The sequence below is a fragment of the Passer domesticus genome, unplaced genomic scaffold, assembly GCF_036417665.1.
Source record: "Passer domesticus isolate bPasDom1 unplaced genomic scaffold, bPasDom1.hap1 HAP1_SCAFFOLD_63, whole genome shotgun sequence".
NCBI classification, from domain to species: domain Eukaryota; kingdom Metazoa; phylum Chordata; class Aves; order Passeriformes; family Passeridae; genus Passer; species Passer domesticus.
The window spans coordinates 273823-286556 of record NW_026990166.1 but is presented as its reverse complement, the minus strand read 5'-3'; positions in this window follow the sequence as shown (position 1 = coordinate 286556).

Genomic DNA, 12734 nt, shown 5'->3' with positions numbered 1-12734 from the left:
GTAGAGATGAACATTCCCCCTTCTTCAAGGGAGCTGGAAGAGAGACCTAGAAATTCTGCATGACGTGTTGACTGCAGCAATGCTGGTGGACTACACCAGCGTGTGTGTCCCCATCAGCTGCCCTGAGAAACATCCCGTTTCTCCAAGTTTCAGGGATGGAGTGTTGAGGTGAGAGACCAGCTCAGCAGGCCAAAGGAGGGAAAACATCAAGTGACATTACTGGGCACCAGACAATTGAGAAAGGGGGCAGGATGAATGCCGCCACTTGGAGAGAAAGCTTTGCACTTGGTTCTGCACGGAACAATTTGCAAGCTCTAGCTCCTCTCAGAGCCAGAGGAGAACATGTTTCTGCAGTGCAGGAAATGTGGAATGGGCCCTTGGACAGAGCAAGCCTCCTCTGCCTGTTCAGCTGCAGGCACCTTACAGAGAAGCACAGAGGAGAGCCAGAGCTGTCCCGGCTCTGCTTTTCCATGTCCAGAGGACTGAGGGGAAAAGCCCCAGTGGGGAGCTCCTCAGAGCAAACTTGCAGCAGAAGAAGTAGAAGGGGCAAAGTTGGCCTGTCCCTGTTTCTGTCCCATGGTTCCCCTGGGGTTCTGCATGGAATGTTGGGCTGTGCCCGTAGCAACTGCCCTTGTCTGCTGCTCCTGCGGCCGTTGGTGGAACACTGGTGGAGCAGCGCTGGAGCAGCAGCTGCAGCATCTGCTCCTGGGCTGTCCCTCAGCAGCCACCTTCTGCACTCAGCGCCACAGCTGGCTTCTGCAGCGACATCCTCATCTCCTCGTCTGCCGCCAGGCATCCCCACAGCACTTTGGCACTGAGCAAGGTAAGAAAATCCCCGTGGACCCCCAAAGCACTCACAGAACGGCAGGAGGCTCCTGCTGGCTCTGCCACCAACCACCACAGACACAGCGTGTGGTCACTTTCCCCAGACGAGGTTGCACATGAAAGCAGGCTGCAACTTCTCCAGGAATAATGCTGCCTCCAGGGGAAATACAGACCTTTCCATAGAGGACGTAGGGAGCTGTCACGGTGCACTTGTAGATTCTCCTTTACTGATCGCCTGATTAGAAGTTCGTGGCACCCATTTAAGTCCTAAAACTACGTTGTGGTGACCCCAAAACCAACTGGTCATTCCGAAGGAATTCAGGGGTTCAGTGTCCACAAATCCTGTTATGCCCTCACTCTGGTCACACCTGCTGCAAAGCTTGAAAAACCAGAAGGATGGGACTTCTCCTCTGGGATGCCTGCCCATCAGAGCATGCAAGGAGTTTGCTGGGCTTGTCCTGCAATACTGGCTTTCATCCTCCAAAATGATCTGGTTGCAGCAATTCTTTTGTACTCACATACTTACATCACTTCCAGACACTGGAACAATATTCTATTTTCATAGTTTTTTTGATTTTTTCCCACCTGCCTTGCATCTCTTTTCCAGAGAGATATTGCTCTAGATTTGTCTGTGTTGTTCAATGTGTGTAGGGCTGGCTCTGCCTCACGGTCAGAGGCAGCTGTGAGATGCCCTCTTGAGTGGTGCTTCTCAGGAACACAATCACAGTGTCACAGCATTTTCTGGGCTGGAAGGGACTCCCAAAGATCATGGAGCCCAGCACCTGGGTCTGCTCAGGACAGCCTTAAGAATCCCAGCCTGTGCCCAAGAGCAGTGTCCAAAGACTTTTGGAGCTCTCTCAGCCTTGGTGCTGGGAGCCCTTCCCTGGGGAGGCAGTTCCAGTGCCCAAGCCCCCTCTGGCTGAAGAACCTTTTCCTTCCATCCAACCCAAGCCTGCAGTAGTGCATCTTCCATGCCTTTCTCTTGGCTCTTCTCACTGGCCCCAAGACTCACGGCACTCTAGTGCCTGCCCTTCAGCTTTCCTTCTTCAGGAAGCTGCAGACTGCTAGAGGGACCTGCCTCAGACATTCCAAGTGAAAAACACAGCAATGACACCTAATGGAGAGGAGCTGGGACAGAGGAGCTTGGGGTTTTCAGTGGTGAGGATGAGAAGCAAGGCTACCGACACATCTTGGCAGAATGAGTTTCATCTGGAGCGTTGTTTTGATCTCTTTCAGGTGGAAAGGAGAGGCACAATGAAAAGGAAAGCAAGAGTCCTCACTAAGCCGTGAGTTTTGGCCTAGGGTTAAAGGACAGCAAACTTGAGGAATGGCGAGCAGGACAACTGCTCTTTCAGAGTCAGGGTGGGATTGGTCCAAGGCTGTGGCTGCACACCAGGTGTCTCTTGACCACTTGCCTTTCTTACGTCCACCTCCTTCTTCCTCTAGACACATCAATGTTGGCAGTGACTTTCAGGCCGAGCTCCCTGAGCTGCAGACCGGGCCGCCAAGTGAGGATGAAGAGCCTGCAACCCTGGTCTGGAAGCCCTTGGAGGAAGATGACCCTGACCTGGAAAAACCGGACAGAGGTAGCTGTCTAGCTTTCCTTCCACTCCTGAGATAGTCAGGCATGTAAAATGCTGGTTTTTGGGTAAAAAGGCAGCTTTTGGCAGGCTCTGCTTCTCTCCTTGTCATGCCCATCTTCCCTTGTGGAAGTGGTAGGGGTAAGGACAATGCTCTGCTTCTGCAGCCGAGCAGGAAAAAGAGCAACTGTGCTGCTCTCCAAATGGTTCAGAGGCATGTGCCACTGGAAGAGGGGAGATTGGCCCCCTCTCCTTATGCCAAAAGCTGCTTGGAAGGGAGGGGCAGCACTAGGTGGGCCCTAGCTTCAGCTGCCCCTTGCTTTGCTCTCCCTTTCGTGCTCTCCAAGCTGCAGGCTTTAGCTCTTGTGCTTTCCTTCTGCCTTGTATGGAAAGCCTTCCACTTTGCTGGCTCAAGACTGACTTTGGGTGGGTTTTTGTTGTGCTTGCAGTCAGAGAACTGTTGGACATGGCCAGCTCCCGTGGCCTTCCCGGGGCAGCAGCTCAGCTGGAGCTCGCCCTGCACTGCCTGCACCAGGCTCGCGGCAGCGTTCCGGTAGGAAGCGGCTGTTTGGGCGCGGGCAAGAGTGGGCAGGGAATTGATAAGGCCCGGGCAGCGGAACAGCCTTTCCTGGCTGCTCCTTGAAGAAGGGAGTTCACAAGCAGCAGAGCCCTCGCTGCCTGCTGTGTCTAGTCCAGCTGCGGCAGGGCTGAGCCCAAATGGCTCCAGCAGGGACAAGATCTCTCCTGGAGGCAGCGGCGCAGGGTCCTGCAGCCTGCTGCCTTGAAAACCTCCTGGAGATCTGTGTTCTCGAAGACATTTTGAGGGGCAATTCCCAGAAGCCGCAGTCAGCTGAGGCAATTTGGGGTGCAGGAGGAGCAAAATCATGGAGTTGGAGAGGAAAATGCTACCCTTGGGGAGCAGGAGCCAAGGGCTGGGCAGCAGAAACGAGGGACTGGGAGCAAAGCACAGTCTTTGACCCATATGAGAGGCAGTGGCCTGAATCCTCAGCTGAAGAGGCAAAGCAGCTGAAAGCAGCATGGGTGGGGTTTGGCTCCTTTTTTGTGTTGTGGGGCAGCTCAAGCCTTTTTCCCTTGCATCTTGCAGGAGGCTCTGGAGATGTTGCTCTCGGGGGGGCCTCCAACAGCTCAAGACCATCCCTTGGCTGATTATCATTATGCAGGTAACCAAAGCCCAGCTTCTTCCTTCACTGACACATGCTGCCGTGCCCTTAATGGCTGTGTCAAGCATTTCTGCTTCAATTAGTTGTGCTTTAAACTAGCACAAGATCTCGCCTTCTCTGGGGGCAGGGAAAGCACCAGCATCTACTCCTTCAGCTTGACTCGTTTTCCATGCTTTTTTCCCTGGGGAATGCCTGCTCTCGTCTTCATCACCTTCTGAGGGAGCAGACATGCACACACGGGAATGACGGCTGGAGCCAGCTTGCTTTCGGCAGCCAGTGGGATCTGCTTCAAGTGGCTAGAGGGATCAATTCAGCTGCTGCTTTTTCTTGCCAGGCTCTGATAGATGGACAGCTGAGGAGAAGGAGGCCTTCCAAAAGGCTTTCCACACCTACGGCAAGGATTTCCATCTCATCCAGAAGCAGGTAAAGCCACAGGACATACCTCACCTTGGCAGATCATCAGAAGGGACATGTTAATTATTGCTGGTACCAAATACTGCACCTATGTCCCTCTCTTCTCAAGTACCAAAACTGTTAAAGTAGTCACAGAACAGGACATGGAAGGCCTGCGTGAAAATGGTGATCCTGCCTCTGCAGCCCTTCTCTCCAGGCTGTTTTGGAAGACAAAGCTCTGTTCTGTCAGACTTGTCTCCCAGGTGTGCTGTTGCTTCCACAACACCTTGTGCTGGGATAACCGCAGTGAACGGGGCAAAGAAGAACTCTGCTAGGGGGACTTGGTGTTGATCTGTGCATTATATGTGTTACCACGTAGCATAAGACTCGGTTTATTACATTGCATAATGCCTCTCTGACTCCTGCATATTGATTTCATTTTACACCCTCCTCAATTTTCTCCATGACTTTAATTCCTACTTTACTCTGTATTCTCATTGTTCTCCAATGCACCCCTCAGGACGGCCGTTTCAGATTCCTTCTTTTGCTTTTCACAACAGATCCCAAGTAAGACCGTGGCACAGTGTGTGGAGTACTACTACTGCTGGAAAAAAGAGCAGAAACTTGCCAGCAGCACTCTTGCTCAGGTGAGTGGGAAGAAAATCCAGACATGCCAGCAGGGTCAAGAAACTGACAGAAGGGCACAAACCCTGCGGCAAGCCATGCCAGACACCGCTTTGCCTGGCTCCCTTGGTCCCACGCAGCAGGAGAGGCGCAGCAGGTGCTGCCCGGGGCTTTCTTGTGCTGCTGCCCTGAAATACAGAATTGTGGAGCATAACCTTGACCAAACGAAGCAGCACCGCCACCAAAATGGGCTTTGACTCTCTACAAATCGGTTTCTCAAAGGCTGGCACCCTCAGATTCCTATCAGACCCTTCATTCCCCACTGCTTGCTAACATCAGCCATCTGGGCTGCCTTCATGGAGATGCTGCCAAATTTTAGAGACCTTTTGTAGCACCCCAGCGTATCCTCAAGAAGGAGCTGCCAGTGCTATGGCACCTTTAATACTTTCCTTACCAGCAAACAGCAATTTGCTTCACAGAGAGAGACAGAGAGAGGGAGAGAGAGAGATTATTTTGGGTAGCAGAAAATGGGTAATCATGTGTCTTCACTAGTGTGATTGAATGTACAATCCATGCCCTAGACATGTGGGGAGGAAAACCAGAGATAAATAGATGTTAGGCAGAGAGGTAGAAATCAGACATGTAGAACTAGAGATAGGCACGTATTTATCCCACCCCCTTAGAGCTGTAGGAAAGGGGAGTATTTTCCTCCAAGTGCTGGGTTGGCAGCCTGCCGCAGCCCACTGCCATATCCAGCCCTTTTCTCAGCTCTTCTGGGTTTGGAAGAATTTGCTTAGGCCAATAGATTTTTGGGGTGGATGCTGTGAATTCCAGCTTTCTGAGAGGAAGGAAGCACTGATAAGGATTCTTTGATTTCCAGACTGCGGGCAAACGGAAGAGGAGGAAAAGCCCTCCCAGGAAGGAGACTGGGGAGACAGGGAAGGGAAGCCGCAAGCGGGCTGGCAGCGCGGAGTGTCCCTGCTGCCAACCGCGCCAGCCGCCCCAGCCGGCGGGAGGCCCCTTTCCGTGCGGGCAGTGCCAACGGTGCGCAAGCTCCTCCTCCTTCTGCTCCCAGCTGCCCCTTTGGCCTAAAGCACGCTGACCCTTTCCAAAGGCACCACAGGGCAAGCTGAGGCCACTTGCAGGATCGCCCCTGGCAGCCGTGCTCAAGCTTACAGCCCACTTGACACCCAAACAGCTTCGTTCAAACCCAGCATTCCCAGTGAAACCTTGCCATGCCCCAACAAGACACAGTTCGTACAAGCAGGAACACATGCATCAAAGCTTGCTTTGATGCTGCTGATCCAATTAAACCTAGGATCAAGCAAAAGGAGGAAGACATTTCAAAGAATTGAAACCAGAAAGATCAGACTCATGGTGCTGATCAATTTAATAAATACGTAACAGCCTGAAAAGATGGAAATTCATCCAAAAAGGGAGATCTCGGCGCTTGGCTTAATGGTGTGTATGAAGTTAACAATGCATGGTTTGTTTCCTGTCTTCCAGGGAGTTTGAAACCATCAAGGAAAGGAACAAGCACAGGAGAAGACATCACCCACGCAAGGATGCACAGCCTCTCCCCAAGAAGAAAAGGCCAAATTAGCCCTGCATTTGCCCCAGGCTAGCAAGAGTTAGGCGTCAAGGGGACTAGATAGAAATAAGATTGTTTTTCAAGTTTTTAGGATTCTTTATTCTTCTTTTAGTTTACCTGTTAGGAATCTCTCTGTTTATTAGTTAAGATACTAATATTAGTTAAGATTAGTATTTTAAAGATGTATTAGTATTTTAAAGATGTATTAGTAGTGTTAGATTTAGCAATAAATGTAAAAGGTTTGGTGTTTGTTATGCTTCAACTTTCCCCTTTTTGTCTTTGTTGAGGCACGATCTGTCTATATCATTAAACCAAAGTTTGTTCCATTTTGCCTTCTTGTCTGTATTAAATTCCTGGAGGCAGTATTCCTTACATTTCCTTGGTGTTGGAAACACGGCATTTGCCCTGAGAGAGCAATGGGGGCACAGGAGTCCCCCCCAGGCCCAGCCCCTGGCTCAGCTGGCAGCACTTCCAGAGGCGTGTCCCCATTACTGCCAATGAAATCATGGTGGAGCTTCCTGCTTTGAGTCCTGAACATCTCAGCTGGGAGTGGCTGGGGAGGCTTTGCTGAATTCAGTGCACAGGATCTAAAGGAGTGCTCTTGTCTCACTGTACTTGCTGGGATAAAAGTAGGGGCTTGAGGCCTTTTTGTTGCCCAGCAACATAACTTTGTTTCATTTTGGGGGACAGATGGACTTGAGCACCTTGGAGGACTTTTCTAACCTCTCTGATTCTAGAAAAGAAATATCCACATGCACCACAAAGACACCAGGAGTTCAGATTCAGTTTCTCTTTAAAGGACCAGGCTCTGAGCCTCCAGTCATGTCCTTAGCTAAAGCAGAGCGGCTGTGAACCTGATCCTCTCCCTTCTCACAGCTTTGGTATTTGCGCCAAAGAAGAATCCAAGTCACTCTTTTACTGAGCCCAGCAAATGGCTCTGCCTAGCAAGGCTTTGGCAGCAGGGGCTGTGGAGGATGGCGAGGGGGCGAGGCAGGGGGGAATGGCCAGGCTGCTTCTGGGAAGCGACCAAAGCTTGCCCTTGCCTGCTGGAGCCAGTGCAGGTGGGATCTGGAGCCTACAAAGTATCTGCCTTGCAGTGGGCCCCGTTCAAGATGTTTTCCCAGCAGGTGGCTGGTGTGGGTGTAACATGCAGGCTGGGAAGGAAGCAAGATTTGCTTTTGCTTAAACCTTAGGCAGGAAAGCAGTACAAGTGGCTGGGTTTTGCCATATCTGGCACCTAAGTATTCCAACAAAGGTGAAGGCCATTAGTGTGGAAAAGAAATTCTCTTGGTGTTCCTTCCTTAGAAGAGTGCCAGAGTAGTAGAGATGAACATTCTCCCTTCTTCAAGGGAGCTGGAAGAGAGACCTAGAAATTCTGCATGGCGTGTTGACTGGTGCACTGCCCCAGTGTGTGTGGCCCCATCAGCTCCCCTGCGAAACATCAAGTTTCTCCAAGTTTCAGGGATGGAGTGTTGAGGTGAGAGACGAGCTCAGCTGGCCAAAGGAGGGAAAACATCAAGTGACATTATTGGGCACCAGACAATTGAGAAAGGGGGCAGGATGAATGCCGCCACTTGGAGAGAAAGCTTTGCACTTGGTTCTGCACGGAACAATTTGCAAGCTCTAGCTCCTCTCAGAGCCAGAGGAAAGGCAGCGGCAGGAGTCCTTGTGGTTCTGCAGTGCAGGAAATGTGGAATGGGCCCTTGGACAGAGCCAGCTCCTGTGCCTGTTCAGCTGCAGGCACTTTACAGAGAAGCACAGAGGAGAGCCAGAGCTGTCCCGGCTCTGCTTTTCCATGTCCAGAGGACTTAGGGAAAAGCCCCAATGGGGAGCTCCTCAGAGCAAACTCTCAGCAGAAGAAGTAGAAGGGGCAAAGTTGGCCTGTCCCTGTTTCTGTCCCATGGTTCCCCTGGGGTTCTGCATGGAATGTTGGGCTGTGCCCATAGCAACTGCCCTTGTCTGCTGCTCCTGCGGCCGTTGGTGGAACACTGGTGGAGCAGCGCTGGAGCAGCAGCTGCAGCATCTGCTCCTGGGCTGTCCCTCAGCAGCCACCTTCTGCACTCAGCGCCACAGCTGGCCTCTGCAGCGACATCCTCATCTCCTCGTCTGCCGCCAGGCATCCCCACAGCACTTTGGCACTGTGCAAGGTAAGAAAATCCCCGTGGGCCCCCAAAGCACTCACAGAACGGCAGGAGGCTCCAGCTGGCTCTGCCACCAACCACCACAGACACAGCGTGTGGTCACTTTCCCCAGACGAGGTTGCACATGAAAGCAGGCTGCAACTTCTCCAGGAATAATGCTGCCTCCAGGGGAAATACAGACCTTTCCATAGAGGACGTAGGGAGCTGTCACGGTGCACTTGTAGATTCTCCTTTACTGATCGCCTGATTAGAAGTTCGTGGCACCCATTTAAGTCCTAAAACTACGTTGTGGTGACCCCAAAACCAACTGGTCATTCCGAAGGAATTCAGGGGTTCAGTGTCCACAAATCCTGTTATGCCCTCACTCTGGTCACACCTGCTGCAAAGCTTGAAAAACCAGAAGGATGGGACTTCTCCTCTGGGATGCCTGCCCATCAGAGCATGCAAGGAGTTTGCTGGGCTTGTCCTGCAATACTGGCTTTCATCCTCCAAAATTATCTGGTTGCAGCAATTCTTTTGTACTCACATACTTACATCACTTCCAGACACTGGAACAATATTCTATTTTCATAGTTTTTTTAATTTTTTCCACCTGCCTTGCATCTCTTTTCCAGAGAGATATTGCTCTAGATTTGTCTGTGTTGTTCAATGTGTGTAGGGCTGGCTCTGCCTCACGGTCAGAGGCAGCTGTGAAATGCTCTCTTGAGTGGTGCTTCTCAGGAACACAATCACAGTATCAAAGCATTTTCTGGGCTGGAAGTGATTCACAAAGATCATGGAGCCCAGCACCTGGGCCTGCTCAGGACAGCCTCAGGAATCCCAGCCTGTGCCCAAGAGCAGTGTCCAAAGACTTTTGGAGCTCTCTCAGCCTTGGTGCTGGGAGCCCTTCCCTGGGGAGGCAGTTCCAGTGCCCAAGCCCCCTGTGGCTGAAGAACCTTTTCCTTCCATCCAACCCAAGCCTGCAGTAGTGCATCTTCCATGCCTTTTTCTTGGCTCTTCTCACTGGCCCCAAGACTCACGGCACTCTAGTGCCTGCCCTTCAGCTTTCCTTCTTCAGGAAGCTGCAGACTGCTAGAGGGACCTGCCTCGGACATTCCAAGTGAAAAACACAGCAATGACACCTAATGGAGAGGAGCTGGGACAGAGGAGCTTGGGGTTTTCAGTGGTGAGGATGAGAAGCAAGGCTACCGACACATCTTGGCAGAATGAGTTTCATCTGGAGCGTTGTTTTGATCTCTTTCAGGTGGAAAGGAGAGGCACAATGAAAAGGAAAGCAAGAGTCCTCACTAAGCCGTGAGTTTTGGCCTAGAGTTAAAGGACAGCAAACTTGAGGAATGGCGAGCAGGACAACTGCTCTTTCAGAGTCACGGTGGGATTGGTCCAAGGCCGTGGCTGCACACCAGGTGTCTCTTGACCACTTGCCTTTCTTACGTCCACCTCCTTCTTCCTCTAGACACATCAATGTTGGCAGTGACTTTCAGGCCGAGCTCCCTGAGCTGCAGACCGGGCCGCCAAGTGAGGATGAAGAGCCTGCAACCCTGGTCTGGAAGCCCTTGGAGGAAGACGACCCTGACCTGGAAAAACCGGACAGAGGTAGCTGTCTAGCTTTCCTTCCACTCCTGCGATAGTCAGGCATGTAAAATGCTGGTTTTTGGGTAAAAAGGCAGCTTTTGGCAGGCTCTGCTTCTCTCCTTGTCATGCCCATCTTCCCTTGTGGAAGTGGTAGGGGTAAGGACAATGCTCTGCTTCTGCAGCCGAGCAGGAAAAAGAGCAACTGTGCTGCTCTCCAAATGGTTCAGAGGCATGTGCCACTGGAAGAGGGGAGATTGGCCCCCACTCCTTATGCCAAAAGCTGCATGGAAGGGAGGGGCAGCACTAGGTGGGCCCTTGCTTCAGCTGTCCCTTGCTTTGCTCTCCTTTTCGTGCTCTCCAAGCTGCAGGCTTTAGCTCTTGTGCTTTCCTTCTGCCTTGTATGGAAAGCATTCCCCTTTGTTGGCTCAAGACTGACTTTGGGTGGGTTTTTGTTGTGCTTGCAGTCAGAGAACTGTTGGTCATGGCCAGCTCCCGTGGCCTTCCCGGGGCAGCAGCTCAGCTGGAGCTCGCCCTGCACTGCCTGCACCAGGCTCACGGCAGCGTTCCGGTAGGAAGCGGCTGTTTGGGCGCGGGCAAGAGTGGGCAGGGAATTGATAAGGCCCGGGCAGCGGGACAGCCTTTCCTGGCTGCTCCTTGAAGAAGGGAGTTCACAAGCAGCAGAGCACTCGCTGCCTGCTGTGTCTCGTCCAGCTGCGGCAGGGCTGAGCCCAAATGGCTCCAGCAGGGACAAGATCTCTCCTGGAGGCAGCGGCGCAGGGTCCTGCAGCCTGCTGCCTTGAAAACCTCCTGGAGATCTGTGTTCTCGAAGACATTTTGAGGGACAATTCCCAGAAGCCGCAGTCAGCTGAGGCAATTTGGGGTGCAGGAGGAGCAAAATCATGGAGTTGGAGAGGAAAATGCTACCCTTGGGGAGCAGGAGCCAAGGGCTGGGCAGCAGAAACGAGGGACTGGGAGCAAAGCACAGTCTTTGACCCATATGAGAGGCAGTGGCCTGAATCCTCAGCTGAAGAGGCAAAGCAGCTGAAAGCAGCATGGGTGGGGTTTGGCTCCTTTTTTGTGTTGTGGGGCAGCTCAAGCCTTTTTCCCTTGCATCTTGCAGGAGGCTCTGGAGATGTTGCTCTCGGGGGGGCCTCCAACAGCTCAAGACCATCCCTTGGCTGATTATCATTATGCAGGTAACCAAAGCCCAGCTTCTTCCTTCACTGACACATGCTGCCGTGCCCTTAATGGCCGTGTCAAGCATTTCTGCTTCAATTAGTTGTGCTTTGAACCAGCACAAGATCTCGCCTTCTCTGGGGATGGGGAAAGCACCAGCATCTACTCCTTCAGCTTGACTCGTTTTCCATGCTTTTTTCCCTGGGGAATGCCTGCTCTCGTCTTCATCACCTTCTGAGGGAGCAGACACGCACATACGTGAATGACGGCTGGAGCCAGCTTGCTTTCGGCAGCCAGTGGGATCTGCTTCAAGTGGCTAGAGGGATCAATTCAGCTGCTGCTTTTTCTTGCCAGGCTCTGATAGATGGACAGCTGAGGAGAAGGAGGCCTTCCAAAAGGCTTTCCACACCTACGGCAAGGATTTCCATCTCATCCAGAAGCAGGTAAAGCCACAGGACATACCTCACCTTGGCAGATCATCAGAAGGGACATGTTAATTATTGCTGGTACCAAATACTGCACCTATGTCCCTCTCTTCTCAAGTACCAAAACTGTTAAAGTAGTCACAGAACAGGACATGGAAGGCCTGCGTGAAAATGGTGATCCTGCCTCTGCAGCCCTTCTCTCCAGGCTGTTTTGGAAGACAAAGCTCTGTTCTGTCAGACTTGTCTCCCAGGTGTGCTGTTGCTTCCACAACACCTTGTGCTGGGATAACCGCAGTGAACGGGGCAAAGAAGAACTCTGCTAGGGGGACTTGGTGTTGATCTGTGCATTATATGTGTTACCACGTAGCATAAGACTCGGTTTATTACATTGCATAATGCCTCTCTGACTCCTGCATATTGATTTCATTTTACACCCTCCTCAATTTTCTCCATGACTTTAATTCCTACTTTACTCTGTATTCTCATTGTTCTCCAATGCACCCCTCAGGACGGCCGTTTCAGATTCCTTCTTTTGCTTTTCACAACAGATCCCAAGTAAGACCGTGGCACAGTGTGTGGAGTACTACTACTGCTGGAAAAAAGAGCAGAAACTTGCCAGCAGCACTCTTGCTCAGGTGAGTGGGAAGAAAATCCAGACATGCCAGCAGGGTCAAGAAACTGACAGAAGGGCACAAACCCTGCGGCAAGCCATGCCAGACACCGCTTTGCCTGGCTCCCTTGGTCCCACGCAGCAGGAGAGGCGCAGCAGGTGCTGCCCGGGGCTTTCTTGTGCTGCTGCCCTGAAATACAGAATTGTGGAGCATAACCTTGACCAAACGAAGCAGCACCGCCACCAAAATGGGCTTTGACTCTCTACAAATCGGTTTCTCAAAGGCTGGCACCCTCAGATTCCTATCAGACCCTTCATTCCCCACTGCTTGCTAACATCAGCCATCTGGGCTGCCTTCATGGAGATGCTGCCAAATTTTAGAGACCTTTTGTAGCACCCCAGCATATCCTCAAGAAGGAGCTGCCGGTGCTATGGCACCTTTAATACTTTCCTTACCAGCAAACAGCAATTTGCTTCACAGAGAGAGACAGAGAGAGGGAGAGAGAGAGATTATTTTGGGTAGCAGAAAATGGGTAATCATGTGTCTTCACTAGTGTGATTGAATGTACAATCCATGCCCTAGACATGTGGGGAGGAAAACCAGAGATAAATAGAT